General features: G+C 50.8%; 1 protein-coding gene across 20 annotated transcripts in view; it reads left to right on the top strand.

Moving 5' to 3' along the window:
- Positions 1-12,860: 12,860 nt before the first annotated feature.
- The window catches only part of KIF1B (kinesin family member 1B), a 95,515-nt gene continuing 84,047 nt past the window's right edge, over positions 12,861-24,328 (top strand). For 9 of the 20 annotated variants that reach the window (XM_073657267.1, XM_073657262.1, XM_073657272.1 and 6 more), the window contains exon 1: positions 12,862-13,045. The gene's annotated coding sequence lies outside the window, so the exon portion shown is untranslated. Of the gene's footprint in view, positions 13,046-24,328 lie in introns of all 20 variants that reach the window. The other 11 variants (XM_073657270.1, XM_073657264.1, XM_073657256.1 and 8 more) reach the window with 3 other exon arrangements.

The following is a 24,328-nucleotide window of genomic DNA, read 5'->3' as shown; positions in this document are numbered from 1 at the left end:
GGACAGTCATAAGTGTTGCGCTCATGCCTGGACTGTTTGGCGTGGTTTGTGGTCCCACTGGGCCATGAACCGAGGAGTGCCTGGAGGAACATGACTAGGGACCTCGCCAGATCCGACCACGGACGCACGGCGGCTTAATCGACTCTGTGGTCTGAGGGGGGTCGAGGGAGGTGACCCAGATGCTACTCCAGGTCAGACCCCGGTCACACAGCTGTAAAACCAAATCGGGGAATGCAGAAATGGGCCGCCTTGGCTGCTATACAGAGAGACGGGTACTGGCAGGCACGGCTGGTATACAGACAGGCAGCTACTGGCAGGCACGACTGGTATACAGACAGGCAGGTACTGGCAGGAAGGTAAACAGGCTGGATAGGGACCAGTACAGGCTGGGATACAGGAGCAGAAATGCAGGTGCGGACGGGAAGCGGAGCAGGGCAGAGCAGAGCCGCAGGTGCGGATGGGAAACGGCGCAGGGCAGGGCAGAGACGCAGGTGCGGACGGGAAGCGGAGCAGGGCAGAGCAGAGCTGCAGGTGCGGACGGGAAGCGAAGCAGGGCAGAGCAGAGCCGAAGGTGCGGACGGAAGCGGAGCAGAGCAGAGCCGCAGGAGCGGACTGGCAGAACAGGGCTCTGTTCACATGGAATAGACAGGGACAGGAAAACAGGAAGATAGCTAGAACACAGGAGGTAGATACAGAGGCAGGAATACGGGATAAGTAAAACCACATACACACAAGGTACTTTCTATGAAGAAGCAAGTGGACTCAGAACTCGCAAACAGACGTACAGAGACAACGAGTTGGAGTCAGGTACTGGTTCAGACACTGCAGGAAAAGGGAAGGATCAGACATAGAGACAAACAGGTAATGGGCTAGGACACAGTTCAGTCAGGAACAAGATACAGGTACGGGCCTGGTTACTCAGCCACCAGGGTGGCGGAAACAGACTAGAAGTCACAGATACAGGTAACGAGCATGGGTATACAGCCCCCAGGGTGGCGGAAACAAGCAAGATTCAGGACAGGACCTGGCACCTCACAGTTGCACAGAACACACTGTAAGAAAGTGTTGCTCAGGCACCTCCCACTGGGTGGAGGTGGTTTAAGTATCCAGTGACTCACAGAAATAGGCTGGGGACGCATTAGGACTGCGCACACTGTAACTTTAAGAAACAGGAAGTTCCAGCACTGCCACCCTAAGCCAGCAGACAAGAGACATGCATATAGCAAGTAGAGGAGCATAGTGTGCAGCCAGGACTGGTAGGTAAATTGGCGGTCTTGCATGGTGGGAGATGGTAAGCCCTGCCAGCACGCTGCCAGGGATGTTACAATAAGCACGATGAGGAGGCAAATCCTGACACCCCCTCTCAGAAAAAAACATCCTCAAAACCAGACAGAAAAGCAGGTAAAATTGCCGTAGAGACAGAAGCAAGGGAAATATCTAAACAGTTCTCATGACAGTAATCTCCCCGTTCAATAATCTCCCCAGTTTGCCAATCCACCAACGGATTATGTTTAACAAGCCAAGGGATACCCAAGACAATTGGTGTGGGAAGATTGTCCAGAACATAGCAAGGGATGATTTCACAATGAACTGACCCCACCCTCAGTTTTACATTATGTACAGTTTGAGTAAATGCTTTCTGTGCAAGTGGCGCCGAGTCAATGGCAAAGATGGAAATAGGGTCAGCTAAAGCACAGCAAGCAAGACCATGAGTTTTCACAAACTCAGCATCAAATATAGAGACTCCGGCTCCACTGTCAACAAACACAGAAATTTTCTCGGTTTTGCTCTCTAGCACCACCTCTGCTGTCAGGAGAAAGTGGGAACTGCAGCTTGTCCACAAATGCACCCCTTGTTTATCCAACTCCAGACTACCAAGAGTTAATCGAGTCTCCTTTTGTTTTGGAATTGAAGGACAGGTCCCAACAAAATGTCCCTTTTTCCCACACAAAAAAAATACGCCTTTTTTCTCTGGGGAGATGTATGATGTTGAGACACCCCCTAACTGCATGGGTTCCTCCACCTCCCCCAGTACTGGTTCACCCCCAGACCGCTCCCCTGGCAGAGATACACAACCCCGACAAGAAGGCCCCGGAGAAGGTGGTCTCACCCGTCTATCCCAAAGGCGCCTATCCAGAAGTATGGCCAAAGACATGGCTGCCTCGAAAGACTGAGGGGTTTCATATACAACCAAGGCATCTTTCAACCTTCCAGTAATCCCCTCACAAAATTGACTTCTAAGGGCTGAGTCCTTCCATTTGGAATCCGTCGTCCATCTACGGAATTCCGAACTGTACGTTTCCACTGACCGATTCCCCTGCTGAAGGTGACGTAGCCGAGACTCAGCCAAGGAGACTTGGTCAGGGTCATCATAGATGACGGCCAGAGCCCCCGAAAAACCCCTCCACAGACCGGAGACAAACTAAGTCCTGCGGTAAAGAAAACGCCCACGACTGAGGATCTCCCTGCAATAGAGAGATCACAATACCAACCCGTTGCTCCTCATTACCAGAGGACGAAGTTTGAAATACAATTTGCAGGCCTCCTTAAATACAAAAAACTTGTCCCTACCTCCTGAAAACCTGTCCGGGAGGGCAACCTTGGGTTCAGGCTGGACAGGCCTACCCGCAGAGACCCCCACATTGGCGACTTGTAACCGCTGATACTGCTGCTGAACCTCACAGCGGAGGTCATTCACCTCCAGAGACAGACAGTAGAACTGCTCTGCAAGCTCTACAACTGAACCCATACCAAGGGAGAAAAGAAAAAAAAAGTCCATGCCCAAAAACACAGAGAAAAACCACCCCAAAATGTCAGTTTTTTTTTTTTTCCCTTTTCAAAGCGTGCTCAGCCGGCGATAATGTTACGCAGGATGTGGGAAAGACTTAGTGCAACACAGAGGGAAGAGGGAAAGGGAGCCCAGACACTAGGGAAAGGGGGGAGTGGAAACCTCTTAGTCTGGTCTAGTGTCACCCTGTCTCCACTAACATCCCTATATTGGCTCTTCACCAATCGGCACACGCGTGCCTCGCCCTGACTTTCCCTGGCGTATATCTAAGGCTAGGGAAGGGAGGTGATGAGCACTAGTCGATCTCCACTAATCTCTATAGAGAACAAGGGTAGACAAACAGGGGAGAAATTTCTTAGCTTTAGACAACTCCAGACAAATGCATGCACAGCCTCAAGCTCCAGAGAAGATGAAGTATTGCTCTTGCTAAAGCCTCACAAGTAGTTATGAATATCGGCAGCAACTCCCTCTCTGACACACCAGGTATTTATACACTTAGGCTAGGGAGCTAATTAGCCAGAGGGAGGTAGCCACTGGGTCCTAGAGACAGCCAGCCTCTAAGAAGGTGTCTGAAATGCCAAACGTAGAGATCTCCTGCAACCAACTGCAGGGTGACTGTCTGTCACCTCTGACACACCCGTGACACCTGCCTCTTCTTCTTGGCTGCTCTGTGCCTCTTCCTCCTGGCTCCTCTGTGCCTCTGTCTCCTGCCATTTCCTTCTGGCTGCCCCTTGCCTCTTCCTGCTAGGTGAGCATTCCATATGTTTACTTACTCTGTTCTACTAGGATAAGACCCTATTGTGCTTTACGTGTCTCTCCATGGCCTCTCTTCCTCCTGCCTACTCTGTGCCTCTTCCTTCTGGCTGCTCTGTTTCTTCCTTATAAGCCTATAAGAAGAGCTGACAATCACAATAAGAACATCCAAGAAAGGAGGGAGAGGGATATTATGGAGATAATACCAATATGTAGAAAGAACATCACCCTCAATAATAAGCAGCCAAAGGTATAGCTGTTGTTGCAAAATGCAGCATCTTTATTAGTTAAAATATAACATACAATGTATGACCGTAAAAGACAAACAGGAGTGACTCGGATGAAAGACCACAATGGGGGTTAAGAAAGAAAAAACCCCCTAAGAGTGAGAGGGAAAACCTTGGCCCAATTGCAGGTGTAACTCCATAATGAATGACCAGGTATAATACGTAGTCAGGCAATGTGGTATAGATCCAGCTAGGCTATAAAACTGAGTTAAATAAAGTGATATAGCAGATAGAGGTATCAGAAATAATCTGCTTGTAATGATCAGAATAGCCACACATTACCTTGTGACATGATGATGACCAGGTAACAGGAGTCTGCAAGAGGGGATGAGTAGCGCGCCTCGACGCGCGTTTCACCGAAGTGGCTTCGTCAGGAGGCGTGGCTAAGGTCCGTCGGAGGGTGTATATATACAGGGACTGATAGCAGCGTCTGTCCAATGGACACACAGCCCGTCATCATATCCCGCCCCCTCAGGCACCCGAGCGAGTCCCGCGCCGCCAGACACAGCAGGAAGGGAGGAATGAACGTCCCCTCCGCTGTCTAGGCAACCAGGGCACGCCCACGACGCCCGAGCGGCAGGGCAAGAATCAGAAAAGACAGGAAAGAAAAGTGAGTAGGATAGTTGCGATCATGAGCGGATCTCCTGCCGAGGGGTGGGTGGCCAATCCACAGATCGGCAGGGAGGCGCTCAGATCCGCAGAATAAGGAATAGAATGAAGAGAACATAGGATCTCCTATGTAAGGAGGACGATTGGGAAGGTGTGCATTAGCCAACATAATAGAGATAGTCAAAAATACAATAAAAGGTAAACCACTATAGTGGTAGGATGAAATAGCAGGTCATCAACAGAAAAACAACAAAACAGGAATAAGTACGCATATAATCCTACAGAACAAAACAGATAAATAATATCGGGCCAGAGTCACTGTTACAATATATTGCTAAGTTACATAGATTATGACAGTTCAAAAGAATCCCACAGGTCAGTCATAGAAGATAAAGCTGAAGAATACAGCTATTAATATAACAAGATTCGTATAGTAATTGCGAAACGTTCAGGCAAGGATAAATCACAACTTGCCAATATAGAGAATATATCCAGTGTTCATTGCAGATTATAATAGTAACAAAATGTATAAAGTTTATAAAGATTATGGGTCTTCAAGGTGGTATATATGGCACACATCCATTCCTCCCGTACAGGTCAGGCGCTGCTAATGTGAAGAACATAAGGAAGTATCTAGGGTGAAATAGAGACAGCAGTTAAAATCTTATATGAACACACAGGATAAATAAAATGGACTGTATAACCCACCGGTTATTTAGACCAGGAAAGACTTAAAACTCACATATTCATTGAGTCCGAAGGGAGCTATTGTATTAAGGACCGTTATCCAACGGGTTTCTTTTTGTAGGAGTTTTTGTTTGACATTACCCCCTCTAATCCCCAGGTAAACATGATCAATACCACATATGGTTGTACCCATAGGGTTGCCCCTATGTTTTTCTAGATAGTGTCTGGGGATTGTTTTGAGAGTTTGTGGATCAGGGCATGTGCTTGAATTTTTAATATCACGGATATGTTCTTGAATGCGGACTTTTAGTGGTCTCGTGGTCATTCCTATGTAAATAAGTCCGCAGGGGCAAGTAAGATGGTATACTACAGCCTCAGTATCACATGATATGTGGTGTACTATTTTGTATATTTTGTTATCACTAGAACCATGAAAATCTGAAGTTCTGGGAACATATTTACAAATAGAGCATTTACTGCAGGGGAAACTTCCCCATGGTGGACCTTTACTACCAAAGATAAACTTATTACAGGGTGGTATGTAGTGACTCCTAGAAAGCAAATCTCCTAATGTCTTAGATCTACGCCATGTAATGGTAGGATATACTGTGAGATTAGGACGCAAGTCCTTATCTGTGAGAAGAATGGGCCAGTGTCTTGAGACAATAGATTTAATTTCTGACCAATTAGTATTAAATGTAGAAATAAAGCGAGGAGTTAAGTTAGATTGAATATTACCCTTGTTTCTGTATGTACCTTGGGGTTTATTTAGGAGATTTTGTCTGTCTGACTGTAGGGCTCTGGTAAATCCTCTGTCAATATCCCGATATTTGTACCCCCTCTCATAGAATCGTTTAGACAGTTCTTGTGCTTGATCCAAAAAATTATCCTCAGTAGAACATATCCTGCGAGCCCTCAAGAACTGACCTATTGGTATAGAGTTCTTGAGTTTTGGAGGATGGGATGAGGTGTAATGTAGTAAAGAGTTCGTTGAAGTTTTTTTACGGAAAATATCCGTTTCCAGACTTCCGTCTGAATTTTTATAGATAAGAAGATCCAGGAAGTCAATCTGTTTTTGGCTGTATTTCCATGTCAGCCTGATATTTTGGTCATTGTTGTTAAGACGAGTGAGAAAGTCCTCCAACTGCGACGTGGAGCCCTGCCAGACAAATAATACGTCATCGATAAAGCGTGACCAGAGGATCACCGCCTCATTGCCCGGGGTGTTAAGGACCGTATCCCTCTCCCACAGCCCCAGGAAAAGATTAGCATAGGAGGGCGCACAGGCCGCCCCCATTGCTGTGCCCTGGAGCTGTAGGAAGGGGCGGTCCTTAAACACAAAATAATTATGAGTTAGAATGAATTTCAAAAGTCCCAGTATGAAGTTAATCATCTGGGGTTCGAGATTAGTCATGTTCAAAAAGAATTTGGCGGCCCGAATCCCCTGGTCATGTCCTATCGATGTATAGAGCGACTCCACGTCGCAGGTAACTAACCACATGCTCTCGTCAAGCTGCACCCCATTCAGCCTTGTTAGGACATCAGTAGTGTCCTTAACAAAGGAAGGAAGGGTCTCCACACATGGTTGCAAGAAAAAGTCCACAAATTTGCATATGGGTTCACAAAGACCCCCCATGCCGGAAACAATGGGTCTGCCAGGTGGGCAGTGGGGGTCCTTGTGAACCTTAGGTAGGAGGTAAAATGGCTGCTCTGTGCCTCTTCTTCCTGGCTGCTCTTTGTCTCTTCCTCCTGCCTCTTCCGTGCCTTTTCCTCTTGTATCTTCCTCCCTGCCTACTGTGTGCTTCTTCCTTTTGCCTGCTCTGTGCCACTTCCTCCCTCCCGCTCCATGCTTCTTCCTTCCGGCTTTTCTGTGCCTCTTCCTCTAGGCTGCTCTGTGCCTATTCCTCCTACCTCTTCCTCCCGGCTGTTCTGTCTCTCTTCCTCCTGGCTGCCCTGTGCCTCTTCCTCATGGCTGCTCTGTGTCTCTTTCTCTTCATCTTGGCTGCTCTGTGCCTCTTCCTCCTGCCTCTTCCTCCCGGCTGCTCTGTCTTTCTTCTTCCTGGCTGCTGTATCTCTTCATCTTGACTCTTCCTAATGGCTGCTCTGTTCCTCTTCCTCCTGCCTCTTCTTCTCTGCTGATGTGTGCCTCTTTCTCCTGCCTCTTCCTCCAGGCTGCTCTGTCTCTCTTCCTTCTGGCTGCTCGGTGTCTCTTCCTACTGCTTCTTCCTAATGGCTGCTATGTGCCTATTCCTCCTGCCTCTTCCTCCTGGCTGCTCTGTGTTTCTTCCTTATGCCTGCTCTGTGCCTCTTCCTCCCGACTGCTCTTTGCCTCTTCCTCCAGGCTGCTCTGTGCCTCTTCCTCCCGCCTGCTTTGTGCCTCTTCCTCCCGGCTGCTCTGTGCCTCTTCCTCCCGGCTGCTCTGTGCCTCTTCCTCCCGGCTGCTCTGTGCCTCTTCCTCCCGGCTGCTCTGTGCCTCTTCCTTCTGGCTGCTCTGTTTCTTCCTCCTGCCTTTTCCTAATGGCTGCTCTGTGCCTCTTCTTCCTGGCTGCTCTTTGTCTCTTCCTCCTGCCTCTTCCGTGCCTTTTCCTCTTGTATCTTCCTCCCTGCCTACTCTGTGCTTCTTCCTTTTGCCTGCTCTGTGCCTCTTCCTCCCTCCCGCTCCATGCTTCTTCCTTCCGGCTTTTCTGTGCCTCTTCCTCTTGGCTGCTCTGTGCCTATTCCTCCTACCTCTTCCTCCCGGCTGTTCTGTCTCTCTTCCTCCTGGCTGCCCTGTGCCTCTTCCTCATGGCTGCTCTGTGTCTCTTTCTCTTCATCTTGGCTGCTCTGTGCCTCTTCCTCCTGCCTCTTCCTCCCGGCTGCTCTGTCTTTCTTCTTCCTGGCTGCTGTATCTCTTCATCTTGACTCTTCCTAATGGCTGCTCTGTTCCTCTTCCTCCTGCCTCTTCTTCTCTGCTGATGTGTGCCTCTTTCTCCTGCCTCTTCCTCCAGGCTGCTCTGTCTCTCTTCCTACTGGCTGCTCGGTGTCTCTTCCTCCTGCTTCTTCCTAATGGCTGCTAAGTGCCTATTCCTCCTGCCTCTTCCTCCCGGCTGCTTTGTGTTTCTTCCTTATGCCTGCTCTGTGCCTCTTCCTCCCGGCTGCTCTTTGCCTCTTCCTCCAGGCTGCTCTGTGCCTCTTCCTCCCGCCTGCTTTGTGCCTCTTCCTACCGGCTGCTCTGTGCCTCTTCCTCCCGGCTGCTCTGTGCCTCTTCCTCCCGGCTGCTCTGTTCCTCTTCCTCCCGGCTGCTCTGTGCCTCTTCCTCCCGGCTGCTCTGTGCCTCTTCCTCCCGGCTGCTCTGTGCCTCTTCCTCTCGGCTGCTCTGTGTCTCTTCCTCCCGCCTGCTCTGTGCCTCTTCCTCCCGCCTGCTCTGTGCCTCTTCCTCCCGGCTGCTCTGTGTCTCTTCCTTCTGCCTGCTCTGTGCCTCTTCCTTCTGCCTGCTCTGTGCCTCTTCCTCCCGCCTGCTTTGTGCCTCTTCCTCCCGCCTGCTCTGTGCCTCTTCCTCCCGCCTGCTCTGTGCCTCTTCCTCCCGCAAGCTCTGTGCCTATTCCTCCCGCTTGCTCCGTGCCTCTTCCTCCCGGCTGCTCTGTGCCTCTTCCTCCCGGCTGCTCTGTGTCTCTTCTTCCCGGCTGCTCTGTGTCTCTTCCTCCCACCTGCTCTGTGTCTCTTCCTCCCGCCTGCTCTGTGCCTCTTCCTCCCGCCTGCTCTGTGCTTCTTCCTCCCGCCTGCTCTGTGCCTCTTCCTCCCGGCTGCTCTGTGCCTCTTCCTCCCGGCTGCTCTGTGCCTCCTCCTCCCGGCTGCTCTGTGCCTCTTCCTCCCAGCTGCTCTGTGCCTCTTCCTCCCGCCTGCTCTGTGCCTCTTCCTCCCGGCTGCTCTGTGCCTCTACCTCTGCCCGCTCTGTGCCTCTTCCTCCTGCCCTCTCTGTGCCTCTTCCTCCTGCCCGCTCTGTGCCTCTTCCTCCTGCCTGCTCAGTGCCTCTTCCTCCTGCCTCTTCCTCCCGGCTGCTCTGTGCCTCTTCCTCCTGGCTGCTCTGTGCCTCCTCCTCCTGCCTGCTCTGTGCCTCCTCCTCCTGTCTGCTCTGTGCCTCTTCCTCATTCCTCTTCCTCCTGGCTGCTCTGTGCCTCTTCCTCCTGCCTGCTCTGTGCCTCTTCCTCATTCCTCTTCCTCCTGCCTGCTCTGTGCCTCTTCCTCATTCCTCTTCCTCCTGGCTGCTCCGTGCCTCTTCCTCCTGGCTGCTCTGTGCCTCTTCCTCATTCCTCTTCCTCCTGGCTGCTCTGTGCCTCTTCCTCCTGCCTGCTCTGTGCCTCTTCCTCATTCCTCTTCCTCCCGGCTGCTCTGTGCCTCTTCCTCCTGCCTGCTCTGTGCCTCTTCCTCATTCCTCTTCCTCCCGGCTGCTCTGTGCCTCTTCCTCCTGCCTGTTCTGTGCCTCTTCCTCATTCCTCTTCCTCCTGCCTGCTCTGTGCCTCTTCCTCATTCCTCTTCCTCCTGCCTGCTCTGTGCCTCTTCCTCATTCCTCTTCCTCCTGGCTGCTCCGTGCCTCTTCCTCCTGGCTGCTCTGTGCCTCTTCCTCATTCCTCTTGGCTGCTCTGTGCCTCTTCCTCCTGCCTGCTCTGTGCCTCTTCCTCATTCCTCCCGGCTGCTCTGTGCCTCTTCCTCCTGCCTGCTCTGTGCCTCTTCCTCATTCCTCTTCCTCCCGGCTGCTCTGTGCCTCTTCCTCCTGCCTGCTCTGTGCCTCTTCCTCATTCCTCTTCCTCCCGGCTGCTCTGTGCCTCTTCCTCCTGCCTGCTCTGTGCCTCTTCCTCATTTCTCTTCCTCCTGCCTGCTGTGTGCCTCTTCCTCATTCCTCCCGGCTGCTCTGTGCCTCTTCCTCCTGCCCGGTCTGTGCCTCTTCCTCATTCCTCTTCCTCCCAGCTGCTCTGTGCCTCTTCCTCCTGCCTGCTCTGTGCCTCTTCCTCATTCCTCCTGCCTGCTCTGTGCCTCTTCCTCATTCCTCTTCCTCCCGGCTGCTCTGTGCCTTTTCTTCCTGCCTGCTCTTTGCCGCTTCCTCATTCCTCTTCCTCCTGCCTGCTCTGTGCCTCTTCCTCATTCCTCTTCCTCCCGGCTGCTCTGTGCCTTTTCCTCCTGCCAGCTCTGTGCCTCTTCCTCATTCCTCTTCCTCCCGGCTGCTCTGTGCCTTTTCCTCCTGCCTGCTCTGTGCCGCTTCCTCATTCCTCTTGCCTGCTCTGTGCCTCTTCCTCATTCCTCTTCCTCCCGGCTGCTCTGTGCCTCTTCCTCCTGCCTGCTCTGTGCCTCTTCCTCCTGCCTCTTCCTCCCGGCTGCTCTGTGCCTCTTCCTCCTGGCTGCTCTGTGCCTCCTCCTCCTGCCTGCTCTGTGCCTCTTCCTCATTCCTCTTCCTCCTGGCTGCTCTGTGCCTCTTCCTCCTGCCTGCTCTGTGCCTCTTCCTCATTCCTCTTCCTCCTGCCTGCTCTGTGCCTCTTCCTCATTCCTCTTCCTCCTGGCTGCTCCGTGCCTCTTCCTCCTGGCTGCTCTGTGCCTCTTCCTCATTCCTCTTCCTCCTGGCTGCTCTGTGCCTCTTCCTCCTGCCTGCTCTGTGCCTCTTCCTCATTCCTCTTCCTCCCGGCTGCTCTGTGCCTCTTCCTCCTGCCTGCTCTGTGCCTCTTCCTCCTGCCTGTTCTGTGCCTCTTCCTCATTCCTCTTCCTCCTGCCTGCTCTGTGCCTCTTCCTCATTCCTCTTCCTCCTGCCCGCTCTGTGCCTCTTCCTCATTCCTCTTTCTCCTGGCTGCTCCGTGCCTCTTCCTCATTCCTCTTCCTCCTGGCTGCTCTGTGCCTCTTCCTCATTCCTCTTCCTCCCGGCTGCTCTGTGCCTCTTCCTCCTGCCTGCTCTGTGCCTCTTCCTCATTCCTCTTCCTCCCGGCTGCTCTGTGCCTCTTCCTCCTGCCTGCTCTGTGCCTCTTCCTCATTCCTCTTCCTCCTGCCTGCTGTGTGCCTCTTCCTCATTCCTCCCGGCTGCTCTGTGCCTCTTCCTCATTCCTCCTGCCTGCTCTGTGCCTCTTCCTCCCGGCAGCTCTGTGCCTTTTCCTCCTGCCTGCTCTGTGCCGCTTCCTCATTCCTCTTCCTCCTGCCTGCTCTGTGCCTCTTCCTCATTCCTCTTCCTCCTGGCTGCTCTGTGCCTCTTCCTCCTGCCTGCTCTGTGCCTCTTCCTCATTCCTCTTCCTCCCGGCTGCTCTGTGCCTCTTCCTCCTGCCTGCTCTGTGCCTCTTCCTCCTGCCTGTTCTGTGCCTCTTCCTCATTCCTCTTCCTCCTGCCTGCTCTGTGCCTCTTCCTCATTCCTCTTCCTCTTGCCCGCTCTGTGCCTCTTCCTCATTCCTCTTTCTCCTGGCTGCTCCGTGCCTCTTCCTCATTCCTCTTCCTCCTGGCTGCTCTGTGCCTCTTCCTCCTGCCTGCTCTGTGCCTCTTCCTCATTCCTCTTCCTCCCGGCTGCTCTGTGCCTCTTCCTCCTGCCTGCTCTGTGCCTCTTCCTCATTCCTCTTCCTCCCGGCTGCTCTGTGCCTCTTCCTCCTGCCTGCTCTGTGCCTCTTCCTCATTCCTCTTCCTCCTGCCTGCTGTGTGCCTCTTCCTCATTCCTCCCGGCTGCTCTGTGCCTCTTCCTCCTGCCTGCTCTGTGCCTCTTCCTCATTCCTCTTCCTCCCGGCAGCTCTGTGCCTTTTCCTCCTGCCTGCTCTGTGCCGCTTCCTCATTCCTCTTCCTCCTGCCTGCTCTGTGCCTCTTCCTCATTCCTCTTCCTCCTGGCTGCTCTGTGCCTCTTCCTCATTCCTCTTCCTCCTGGCTGCTCCGTGCCTCTTCCTCCTGCCTGCTCTGTGCCTCTTCCTCATTCCTCTTCCTCCTGGCTGCTCTGTGCCTCTTCCTCCTGCCTGCTCTGTGCCTCTTCCTCCTGCCTGCTCTGTGCCTCTTCCTCATTCCTCTTCCTCCCGGCTGCTCTGTGCCTCTTCCTCCTGCCTGCTCTGTGCCTCTTCCTCATTCCTCTTCCTCCCGGCTGCTCTGTGCCTCTTCCTCCTGCCTGCTCTGTGCCTCTTCCTCATTCCTCTTCCTCCTGCCTGCTGTGTGCCTCTTCCTCATTCCTCCCGGCTGCTCTGTGCCTCTTCCTCCTGCCTGCTCTGTGCCTCTTCCTCATTCCTCTTCCTCCCGGCAGCTCTGTGCCTTTTCCTCCTGCCTGCTCTGTGCCGCTTCCTCATTCCTCTTCCTCCTGCCTGCTCTGTGCCTCTTCCTCATTCCTCTTCCTCCTGGCTGCTCTGTGCCTCTTCCTCATTCCTCTTCCTCCTGGCTGCTCCGTGCCTCTTCCTCCTGCCTGCTCTGTGCCTCTTCCTCATTCCTCTTCCTCCTGGCTGCTCTGTGCCTCTTCCTCCTGCCTGCTCTGTGCCTCTTCCTCCTGCCTGCTCTGTGCCTCTTCCTCATTCCTCTTCCTCCCAGCTACTCTGTGCAGCTCCTCCTGCCTCCGCCTCTTCTGGTGCTGATGCTGCAGCTTTCCTGCATTCCTCCCACTTACCGGTAGAGGTCTCGGTAGACACATTCTCAATCTCCGCAACCCCCGACGTCATCCTAACTCCACGCCCCTCCTTCTTCCCTAAATCTGATTGGCTGTTGTTTGCGTTCCGCGCTCAGCTATTGGCTGCTTTCCCTGTCAGCCATGTGACGCAGAACGTGTGTCCCGGCGCTGACTTCACTCGGCACAGGGGCCTCAGTTAGAGCCAGACCGCCGAGGAGGAAGCATCGGGCCCCAGGCGGGTCAGGAAACCCTCACACTACAGCACACCCCGGCCTCAGTCCTCCTGGTGCCCCCGGAATTTCCATGGCGGGGCTCCCTTCTGTTGGATGACTGTCCCAGCCCACGGTAAGTCGCGACCGCTCGTCCTATCGCTGAAGAGAATCGGGATAGTGGCCGGGGTGTGGCATCCTGACTGGAGCACAACAGGGTGACATCAGGGGACGTCACTGCGGGAGGAGGCCGTCACCTCTGTCGTGGGAAATCCTCTATGTCACGATAGTGCTGACAGCTGCGTCCCCAGGAGGCGGGAGGGTTATTATTGTGCTGTTATAATGGATGGGTGCAGAATGTGACGTCACGGCCGGGTGATGACATCATGGCTGGCTCAGATTGGGGTCCTCCCGTTTTACCCTTGCCCTCCCCCTGCAGAGCTGGATGTTGGGGGTCCATGTCCTCTGCACTGGGGGGGGGATCTGCAGACACAACAGGGCGTCAGCTGCGGCTTCTCCCTTCCTTGGGGGAGATATTAACCCTTTCTGCATGGAGCAATGGCCGGAATCTGTTAACCCCTTCAGTGACCGTATCGATAAATTCACCGCCAGGGATGTAGACACTTATATTAACCCCTTCTCGGCTCAGTGAGCTGCCGGATTAACCCTCCGTGATCCATTATTAGCGCTGACGGATTCACGCCTTTGGCTGCTGGTGCATTTTCTGTCTGCGTCGCTGCTGCTGCTGCTGCTCGCCGTCCCCCTCCCTTGATCCATATTTTTCTTCCAACGTGTGAGCCGACCCCGTCTGCCGGCCGGGACTCAGGAGCTCCAGCAGCCATATTATGTGAGAGCCCAAGATGGCAGCTCCGTGCGTGGCCCCGGCCTCCCTGATCATGTCACATCCCTCCGCTGTTATCAGCCACCGGCCGACCTGTGACCTCACCGCTGGTAAGTGAGAACTAACCGGAAACGATCGATCTTGTACGTATCTATCCGTGTAGATCCGTCTCCATAACGGTGAGATTCGGCCTGCAGATGCAGCAGAGCCGACTTTGCCACTTGCCGCCGCTCCTTATGATGTCAGCATCTTTCTCCCCAGCTCTGATCTATATGACAATGAGAAATCAATAATCCATCCCCCCCCCCCCCCCCCCGACTTCTGGATAGGATTAAAGATAATTCCGGTTATTGATCCCACCGTGCAGAAAAAATTATATGGTGACAACGCGTTCTCCTCTGCTACATCGGTTTGTTTGACGCGTTCTCCTCTGCTACATCGGTTTGTTTGACGCGTTCTCCTCTGCTACATCGGTTTGTTTGACGCGTTCTCCCCTGCTACATCGGTTTGTTTGACGCTTTCTCCCCTGCTACATCGGTTTGTTTGACGCGTTCTCCCCTGCTACATCGGTTTGTTTGACGCGTTCTCCCCTGCTACATCGGTTTGTTTGACGCGTTCTCCTCTGCTACATCGGTTTGGTGTCTCGGTCGCTAATAGATCATTGATATAAGGCCTTGTATGGGATTACCTGCATGTAAAACCTTGCTTCATGTTGTGGGCATTGGTGACATCACAGCGATATTTATACCACATGACAAATTCGTCCCTGACGTGGTACGGATGACGCTCGGTGACGAGCTTGGCTCTGCTACATTTCTATGTTTAAATTTATTGACAAAGCTCACAGTTTGCTGTCTGGATTTACATAGGACTGCAGATTGACCCATTGTATTTTGTTTACCGACACGATCGGCTCTGCTACGTTATTCTGGTTAGCAGGGTGTGTAATCCGGACCGTAGCGCATATTCGCAGCAGGACGGTCACTCTGCATATGAAACGTTCCCCGGCACCTGCTCCGCTGCTGGTGGCACCAGCGATTCCCCCGCGTGCGAGGGCTAGTGCGCGGCACTACTGCGGCTCTCATCAATGCCAGACACAAGGACCGTCTTATGATGTCACTCACCGGTTTCTATGGAGACAGAATGACGGAAAGGGGAACCTGATGGGTAGAAATTGCAGAATTTTAATGTTCCCGGTACAGACTAATGAGTTATTAAGACAGGATCTCGCTGGCGTCATACGACGTCGTCCGTGAGTCATCCTCCTCGTCATTGATCGGAGGCAAGGAACTGACGTGTTCACCAGTTCGGGAAAGCAGAGCTGTAATGCACTAGATTTACCTGCAGTCCCATGTGAAACACCTTACTGACAGACTGGGTGCTCCTAATTTATCACAATGATGCAGGATGATACACTTGGTGCATCTTTAGAAACCTTTTTGCCACCTTGTGCTTGGCTCGTAGTCAGGTGGCATCGGGCCTAACATGGCTGCGTCCTTGCAATGCGGTTGGTGCCTCAGAATAGCTTTGACTAAGGCTATGTTCACACATTGCGTTTTGCTGCGTTTTTTTCTACAGGCAAAACCTGCTCTCTTGGCAGTAAAAAAAACTGCTTACAAAAAACTGTTTTTTTGGTGCTTTTTTGTCAGGTACATTTGTCTCTTGTGCATGCTGATAAAGTTTAGTACATAAAAAAAAACATGATGCAACTTCCTGAGTTTTCTGCACCAAAAACACTGAAAGTGACCTGCAGTTCGCAAAAACGCTGCAGTTTTCCAAATCAGTCAGGAAAAGAAAACAATGTGTGTACATGAGATTTCTGAAATCTTATAGCTTTTGCTATGTGCATAAAATGCATAAAAAAAAAGCCGCAAAAACGCAACGTGTGAACGTAGCCTTAGTCGGTGTAGTAAGATAGCAGACGTCCATTTTTATTTTTTTCTGAAATGAGGCCTTGTGCTCCTGTAACTCATTACCCTGGCATGCTGTTGACTTCTTAGATGCTGCGATCACTATTGACTGTGGCATTGAAGCGGCTGTACGGACGGGATCGGGCTGATGTCTGACGGACGGGATCGGGCTGATGTCTGACGGACGCTGCGGCTGTAAATCACTTGCAGTCTGAACATATAGTTGTCTCTTTCTGGTTAGGGCGAATATCATGAGACTTCTTGCAGCATCGGTCCTGGGCTCGACTCCGTCCAGGGGCAGAATCTGCTTTGGGTTTGCATGTTTTCCCAATGTTTGTATGGGTTTCTTCGGTTTTCTCCCACACTCGATTACATAGGTAAATTGTGAGTGATGGCGATCTCTGTACAGCGCTGCAGATTATGTCGGCGCTATATAAATGAAGAAGTGTAATTGTGCCGGTCCTCTGGAGTGACTGGGACCTGGATCTGCATTAATTCTACCTTTTGTTACAATTGTAAATGTTTTTTCTTGTCGATTTGTTACATTTGTAGCAAAATATTTTAAACAGGAAATTGCTCATCTGCTCAGCACCTCCAATCAGACCACACAGATAAGTGATGGGTTCGGTGGCCGTTGGACTACGATACTATTTGGGCTGTGTATCCTGACAGGCTGGTCGCCTCCTATAATCTGCGGTGGCTGACGTTCCTTCCGTGCGTTCCTTGGCATTAACATTTGCACATGTGGAATTCCCATCATTCGTCTCCCAGATCTGTTTCCTTCATTCTTCGCGGCATGTGGGATATCTGTGTGGAATCTGAGGCTGCTGTTATAGATGTGATGAGACTGGAATACGCCCCCTCTGTATGACGCCCACAAAACCACTTATAGGGCTAAGTTCAGTCCTCTATAACTGTGGGGTGATCCAGGTCTGGCAGCTGTAGGGCCGCGTTCAGACGTCATCCATAATATGGCCAAATGTTACTGTCCACGGCTGCATATCGTGATCTGATTGTGGGGCTCGTTGTTGGTCATTAACAGACGTGTGGGCAGTAGGATCAGGCCCTAAGACTGGTTAACACTTCCTTTTACCCCAATAATCAGTGCAGGGCTTGATTTAAAGGGGTTGTCCACTCCTAATCTTTCAGAATAAAATTAGAATATTGTCAAGTTACTAATCTCCTGCCCTTTTCTTCCAACACTCCCTGGGTCCCCGGCCAGTGTCTGTGCCCCACCCCCGGCCAGTGTCTGTGCCCCACCCCCGGCCAGTGTCTGTGCCCCACCCCCGGCCAGTGTCTGTGCCCCACCCCCCGGCCAGTCATGTGACTGCTGCAGCCAATCAGTGGTGACCAATTTGCTTCCCTAATTGCAGATCTCTCTCCTTTGGCCGAGACTCCTGATAAATAGAGATTAGTAAAATGTCTCAATCTTATATTAGGTTATTTTTTTTTTGCACAATTTGGACTCTGCTGTTCCTGCTGTGAGTGCGTCATGTCCAATGTGTGTCGTGCCCGACGTATAATTACTGATCATCTTAATTACTGACTCATAAAACAGGTTTCTTTATTATGTGCGTTCACTGTTGTGCATTATAGCCGCCCTACCCATCCCCCGCACAGTAAAACATCCAAATGGTCACAGCAGCACAGAGCATTTGAGGAGATGTGTTGGTCTCGTTGAAGTCCTATAACCAATCCCCTTCCCTCCTCCTGTATATATCACAAGAGTGGCTCGTCTGATGGCCGCCCCTTTTCCTGGGTCCCATGTAGCACTCCCCTATTCATGAGCTCTGTATAAACCCGTCCCTACCACTTATTGGTAGTTTTCTGTCTATGCACAGTGTACACAGTAAGCTGTCAGTCAGTGATGTGGGCGGAGTTATACAGAGCTCAGCAGTCAGAGCTCTTCTAGATGTGTAGCAGAGATAAGTGATTTTATCAAATCAAGAGCAAGCAGCTCAGTAAGCGACACATCGCTGGAATCAGGGTCTCTGTCCCTACATCATGCTGCTCTCAGGGCAGCAATTTTTGGTGGCGGTTTCCCTTTAAGGCCTGGCATGTGCGCATTAGGGCAGAGGACGGATCGCCGTGATTTACTGGGGCAAGAAGAAGAAAGCGAAAACCAGAAGTATCCACCCAGTATCTCCATAAACAAAGCTGCGTGTCTGGAGAGGCCCCGCCGTGGGATGAAAGGCACGGCCTATATTTGTAGGCTTTATAGGAAGATGGTGGCTTCCTCGGTCACAGCCGGAGCAGCGCTCATTGTGCTGCGCACAAGTCGGTGCTTTCTGATCATCCTCCGCTGAGACTTTGTATTTGATCAGCCAAGATATGAGATGCTCGATATTAACACTTTCAGGGGCTTTTTACTTGTCCTTTATTCATTTGCTCGGAGGCAGGATATGTTGGAGGATGACCCCGTCTGTCTACAGGCCCCGTGTACCCGCATTAGGCCGAATCAGCGGCTTTTTGACCGGTTTGGATTTCCTATAATATTTTGAACAGATCAGTTGGGGGGGAGGTGCGACCTCCGCATTCATCTTTTTGCCATTCTGTATCTTTGGAAAGTTGGGTAGCTGCCATTTGTACTGTCAGCGCCGGATAGGCAACTTTTTGATGTGTGCGGCATAACGGACTCTTATTATATGGCGGCACTTTTTCAGTGTTCTGTCACCTGCCTCCGTGAAACGCAAGCGATGGCGGCTGCCCGGGCAGCAAATGAAGCGCAGAGGAGAACGTCCTGCTCTCTGCAAACTTTAAAATCCTGAATTTTCTTGGATGTGGGAATGATCTCATCTGCTGCGCTCCCCACGAGGAGGGGGCTTCACTCTTTGTCTCGCCTCCCAGCCCCCCGCCACCGCTCCTCACAGGTTCATTCCCTTACACTCCCTTTCAGAGGTCAAATTCTTCACATCCAAATGCCGGGACAGCAAGAAAAACTGTATTATTCCAACTACCAGGAGCGGAGTCATTGTCCACACTCCACACTGCCGTGCCTTGTGCTGATTTCAGTTGTGCGGCGTTCTGTGTAATCTCTGAGGTCTGGTGGGCGTGTGTGGCCTCTCTGAGGTCTGGTGGGCGTGTGTGGCCTCTCTGAGGTCTGGTGGGCGTGTGTGGCCTCTCTGAGGTCTGGTGGGCGTGTGTGGCCTCTCTGAGGTCTGGTGGGCGTGTGTGGCCTCTCTGAGGTCTGGTGGGCGTGTGTGGCCTCTCTGAGGTCTGGTGGGCGTGTGTGGCCTCTCTGAGGTCTGGTGGGCGTGTGTGGCCTCTCTGAGGTCTGGTGGGCGTGTGTGGCCTCTCTGAGGTCTGGTGGGCGTGTGTGGCCTCTCTGAGGTCTGGTGGGCGTGTGTGGCCTCTCTGAGGTCTGGTGGGCGTGTGTGGCCTCTCTGAGGTCTGGTGGGCGTGTGTGGCCTCTCTGAGGTCTGGTGGGCGTGTGTGGCCTCTCTGAGGTCTGGTGGGCGTGTGTGGCCTCTCTGAGGTCTGGTGGGCGTGTGTGGCCTCTCTGAGGTCTGGTGGGCGTGTGTGGCCTCTCTGAGGTCTGGTGGGCGTGTGTGGCCTCTCTGAGGTCTGGTGGGCGTGTGTGGCCTCTCTGAGGTCTGGTGGGCGTGTGTGGCCTCTCTGAGGTCTGGTGGGCGTGTGTGGCCTCTCTGAGGTCTGGTGGGCGTACGTGGCCTCTCTGAGGTCTCGTGGGCGTACGTGGCCTCTCTGAGGTCTCGTGGGCGTACGTGGCCTCTCTGAGGTCTCGTGGGCGTACGTGGCCTCTCTGAGGTCTGGTGGGCGTACGTGGCCTCTATGTGGGCAGAATAGATAAGCAATGGTTTGCTTGTTTATTTGGTGACTTTCAGGAATTAAAGGGTCTCCTCAGTTATTGACTTCTGCTCCAGAGGACCTCTGGCATCCATTTAAATACCATAATGGTTTCTCTTTGATTATAGTGGTCGCCTTGTGATACTTCGTTCCCCCCCAGCGGAGGCGCTGCAGAGAAAGCAAGCACTCTGTTGTCTACCGAAATAAGAGAGATCATTGGTTACTGAATAACTTCTGCCATTGTAGAATACATTTTGTGTGTGTGTGTGTGTGTGTATGTATGTGTATGTGTGTATGTGTGTATGTGTATATATATATATATATATATATAAAATATATACACACACACATCTCAAACCACCTTTTTATTAATTTGTTCTGATTCGTTTCTGAATCGGCAGTGCACTTGAAGTCCACTTCCTCTGACTTTCTATCATGCTGTGTATGAATGTGAGCACTCATGTTTTAAAGGGATATCTGTCATGATCATAACCACCCACACCAAACCCCCTCCTTTCTGCTTTCTGGCTATGTAGTCAAGCCAGTAAGCTGTCAATCAAACAGTAGAAATCGGCACTAGGCAGGGTATAGAACCGGGGAGGTAGAGAAGTTCGGAAAGTGCTCTGATCACGCCCAGAGCACTTCAGCCTCATGTGCATATGGAATGAAACATTTATTATATCATTTTTTGGTGGAAGGGGGATATAAGTAAAGGTACGAATTGGCTTTTTGTCACGCAAGATGTGGGAAAGACTAAGTGCAACATGAAAGGAAGAGGGGAAGGGAGCCCAGAATCTAGGGTAAGGGTGAGTGGAGACCTCCTAGGCTGATCTGATATCACACTGTCTCCCCTATCGTTCCTATATTGGTTCCTCACCAATCACCGCACAGGAACCTAAGCCCTGTATTTCCCTAGCGCTTGGCCCTGGATATGGAAGGGGGGAGTGAGCACTAGTCAGTCCCCACTAGCAACTAAAGATAACAAGGCAGACACACACGGGGAAAAGTACTTAACTTAGCTTGAGCCGACTTCAGAGAGATTACACCAAACGTCGTCCTAACACCAGAGAGGAAGTAAGCAGACTGCAGCTCCAAGCCTTCACAAGGAAACATGTGAATATCACTGGCACCTCCCTGCTGAAAACAGAAAGTATTTAAACACCCAGGCCTGGGTGTTTAAATACTTTCTGTTTTCAGCAGGAGGGAGGTAGCCGCTGGGTCCTAAAGTGAGACAGATTCAAGAAGGCGTCTGTAATGCCAAACGAAGAGATCTTCTGCAACCAACTGCAGGGCGACTGTCTGTCACATCTGACACACCTGTGATACTTTTCTTTCAACAAGCTACATGACTATCTAGGTGCTTTTCCTCTGCAGGATCTGAGGAGCACAGGGGGCTACTGAGGAGCCGGGGGGGGCTCTGAGAATATCAGGATCCAACCAGTTTCTGAGCAGCGTTTGCAAGCTGCATATCAGAAAGCTTACAGGTGCTGCGCTCCTTGCCTAGGAGACGCAGGCTACCTCTGATTAACTGCAGCGGTGGCTAGTAACCTAGGCAACAAACTTAATTGCAAAGTTGCTTGTTTTTACAAGCATTTTGCAATTTTTTTTTTCTGCATTTTTGTCATTTTTGCTGATGTTTTCATGCTACATTGACGGAGTCGGCTGAATTGCTCATGACTAGTAAAATTCATTTATTTCTCTTGCACTGGAAATATGTGTAGGGAGCGGTTGCCATGGCGTCCCCCGTATACTGTAATATGCACTGATTTGCTCTGCAGTCCTAATGGCTCGTGCATCGTTACGTAAGGCTGGTGCTGAATAAATGGGAAATGGGAAATCAGAGAGCGACTAATTAGGGATGGGGGGGGAGGCGAGGGTAACGGGATAAGGGAAGTGACTGGCATAAATGATGGCCTCCATATAGTGGATCTCTTCAGTCCTCTCGGCTTCCTGCCTCACACACCAGCCGCCGGGTCATTGACATAACACAAGCTGCTCTCGGCAGGTGACAGATCGCTCCCCGCGAGCACAGATATTAATATATAATGCCAGGCGCTGGCACTGATATATTTAGTCTCACTGAGGGGCAGAGGTGGGGCAGGGCACATTTTTCTTTCCTAAGAATATTGTATTTTGCAATCTGAACAATGCCAAAATATTAGCAAAGTATTAAAAATTATATATATTCATTCATTCATTCATTCATTATTGGGTCTATGCTTTACACTGCAGCTCATCTTTATCAGATAGGCTCCTGTGTACTAGCAGCAGCTCAACAGCAGGAAGTCGGTGTATAGAGTTGATTTCCACTGCACCAAGGACAGAATATCTATATATTACTCGACTTCCTGCTGAGCTGCTGCTTGTACACAGGAGCCTATCTGATCAAGATGAGCTGCAGTGTAAAGCATGGAGCTGATAAATAGCTTATGCCTCAAATTAGGTAAGAGATGGACTTCTAACTTTCCTGGAGATGCACCGCATATTGAGGTCCTAAAAAATAAACATTTAACTTGGAAAAATAATTGACAAATTCTGGTGGCCTCCAAGATGGAGTTTGGGGCTATCACCTGAGTATTACCTGGGGTGTGTGTCATCTGTTTTTGGTTTCCTCCTGGCTTAGAGATCATACATGACTATTTTAAGAGCAATTGGTTCTTTATTAAGCATAAGGGATATTTAATACCCGGAAGGAGCGTGGCGACCGCTGAGGAGTATAAAAGACGTGAAGCTCTCAGGGGTCGGACTGTATTGATGTAATATAACCTGGGGCCATTGCTCCGACCTCCTATGTGACGGCGCTGCAGGAATTCACGTTTGGTTCTGCGCACATCTTCCTCTGGGATGTGAATGGTGGAGGTTTTATTTTATGAGCTGGAAACCTCCCTGCTGTTTGCAGTGGACACTGGAGAAACAATGGGCTTTGTAGTCTGAGCCGCGTCCTATTGTCTTCATGGGGCGGGGGCTGATCAGGAAGAATGGCTTTAGACCCCCTCTTGGGCTCCTGCAGCCCCCTCTAGGTCCTGGGATGTGCGGATCCCTGGAGAGAGGAATTCGATATAGTTGGAATCAGATTCCTTCTTTCATGATTCTGAATATATTTCTTCCCGTATGTAATAATCCCACATTGTCGGAGCTCCCGGACTGAAGGATTCTTCCTGCGAGTCAACTCCTTAGGTTATAGACAGACATAATATGCTCCGGGCGGCTGTGCAGAATCGTGCGGGCATTAAGGGTCTGCTCATTATTGGTCGCATGATTTTGCAAGTGGTCAGCAGCTTTATTTGCAAAACCCATTAAAGTCTATGCGGCTGTACACGTGTTTTTTTTTTTTTTTTTTGATGAATCAAATGGTTCACACCAAAACAGTCATGTCCATTTTTTGATCCGAATGATAGATCCAAATTACCCATAGAGGTCTATGGGTCTGAGATAGTCAGGGACAGCACACGGCCCATGACTGATATTGTAACGTATAGGAGAAGCTTTGCAAAGTTTTATCATTTTATTTTATAAGCATATGAGAAAATCACTAATGGCAAAAACAGACACTGGCCAAACTCTGATGAAAATCTGATCCACGGACTAGCAGGTCCCGGCCATTACTGTGTAGGTGGAAACAAGGCCAAAAGAGCTCAAGTTTTTTGATCTAAAAGTGGAAAAATTATGTGGATTATTGGTGCAGAGAAGGTTTTTTAGGTGCGCCCTGGTCCTCTGGAGGTTTTGATGTTAGGGCTTAAGCCTCATTCACATATCCGAGTGTCGCAGACCCAGTATGCGATTTAGGGGTTGGCTGCGGTGTCCTCGCCTTCCCATGAGGCTGTTAAATCTGTGCTAGGAGGCCCACGGCCGGTCCGTGATTTACAGTCCTCGGATTTGTGAATGTGGCATTGCCTATACATTGTGATTGACCAAGTTCAGCTATTTCCCCTGTGGCAGAAGGACAATGCCCATTGGCACTAGGGTCGTATAGTCATGGATCGCTTACAAGGACATGACAGCGATTTTACTTCCCGTCCTTCATGGTCCTTATTACATCTCCAGCACTACTAGATGGTCGTCTCCTAAGTGGCCGGGGATTATATCCAAAGCTTCTGCAGAGAGTGATGGCCTAGATTTCCTAAACTCCAAAATGTCAAATATGCCTAGTTATTAAGCGTCTTGGCTTCATTGCCTTCATGGCTAAAAATCGGTATGAGTGCTCTTTTTTTTTTTTTGTGTGATTTTTTTTCCCAAGATTAAACCATAATGTCTTGGTGTCATCACCTAAGATGGCAGTTAGGATTAGTACAGTTTAATTAAATTAGTGATATATGTAAAGTAAACATTGGCCGACCAAGGTGTGATATTGAACAATACCTGATCAGCTCAAGGGCCGACCAAAGTGTGAAAGTAAACAGTGTCCTACAAACTCAATGCTCTTCCAATGTATTGGGTAAACTATGCCTGACCAGTTCACTTTCCCCCCGCTGTTAAATTTATAATTGTGTATTTTTTCATGAACTTTTGTGTTCAGAATAGTCACAATTTTTTCAGACATAAAAATCTTTTTCTGCTAAATAATTTTATCATATTGCCCTTGGGGGAGATATAAAATACTAATTGACTGTGACTAATTTCTCATCGTTCTATTGTCTGGGATGGGAGGGGGGTCTTGTATGTGCAGGACTAATGTCCCAGCTAATGGCTTTAAGCAACTCTCAGATTTCTTGTGACCCAAATATATTTCAGAGAATAAGACGCCCTAATCCCATTGTTCCCCGTACACCGAGGAGCCGCGCTCTCGTCTCTCTGATCTTCAAGAAGCATCTGAGGAGCTTTTGAAGCCTGGGAAATAAAATGCAAGGAGATTTTGTATATCTCA

Source organism: Phyllobates terribilis, unplaced genomic scaffold, assembly GCF_046119375.1.
Source record: "Phyllobates terribilis strain yellow unplaced genomic scaffold, ASM4611937v1 Scaffold_12__6_contigs__length_324123572, whole genome shotgun sequence".
Taxonomy (NCBI): domain Eukaryota; kingdom Metazoa; phylum Chordata; class Amphibia; order Anura; family Dendrobatidae; genus Phyllobates; species Phyllobates terribilis.
The sequence above is the reverse complement of the archived record's forward strand: the minus strand, read 5'-3'. Positions and strand labels throughout refer to the sequence as shown.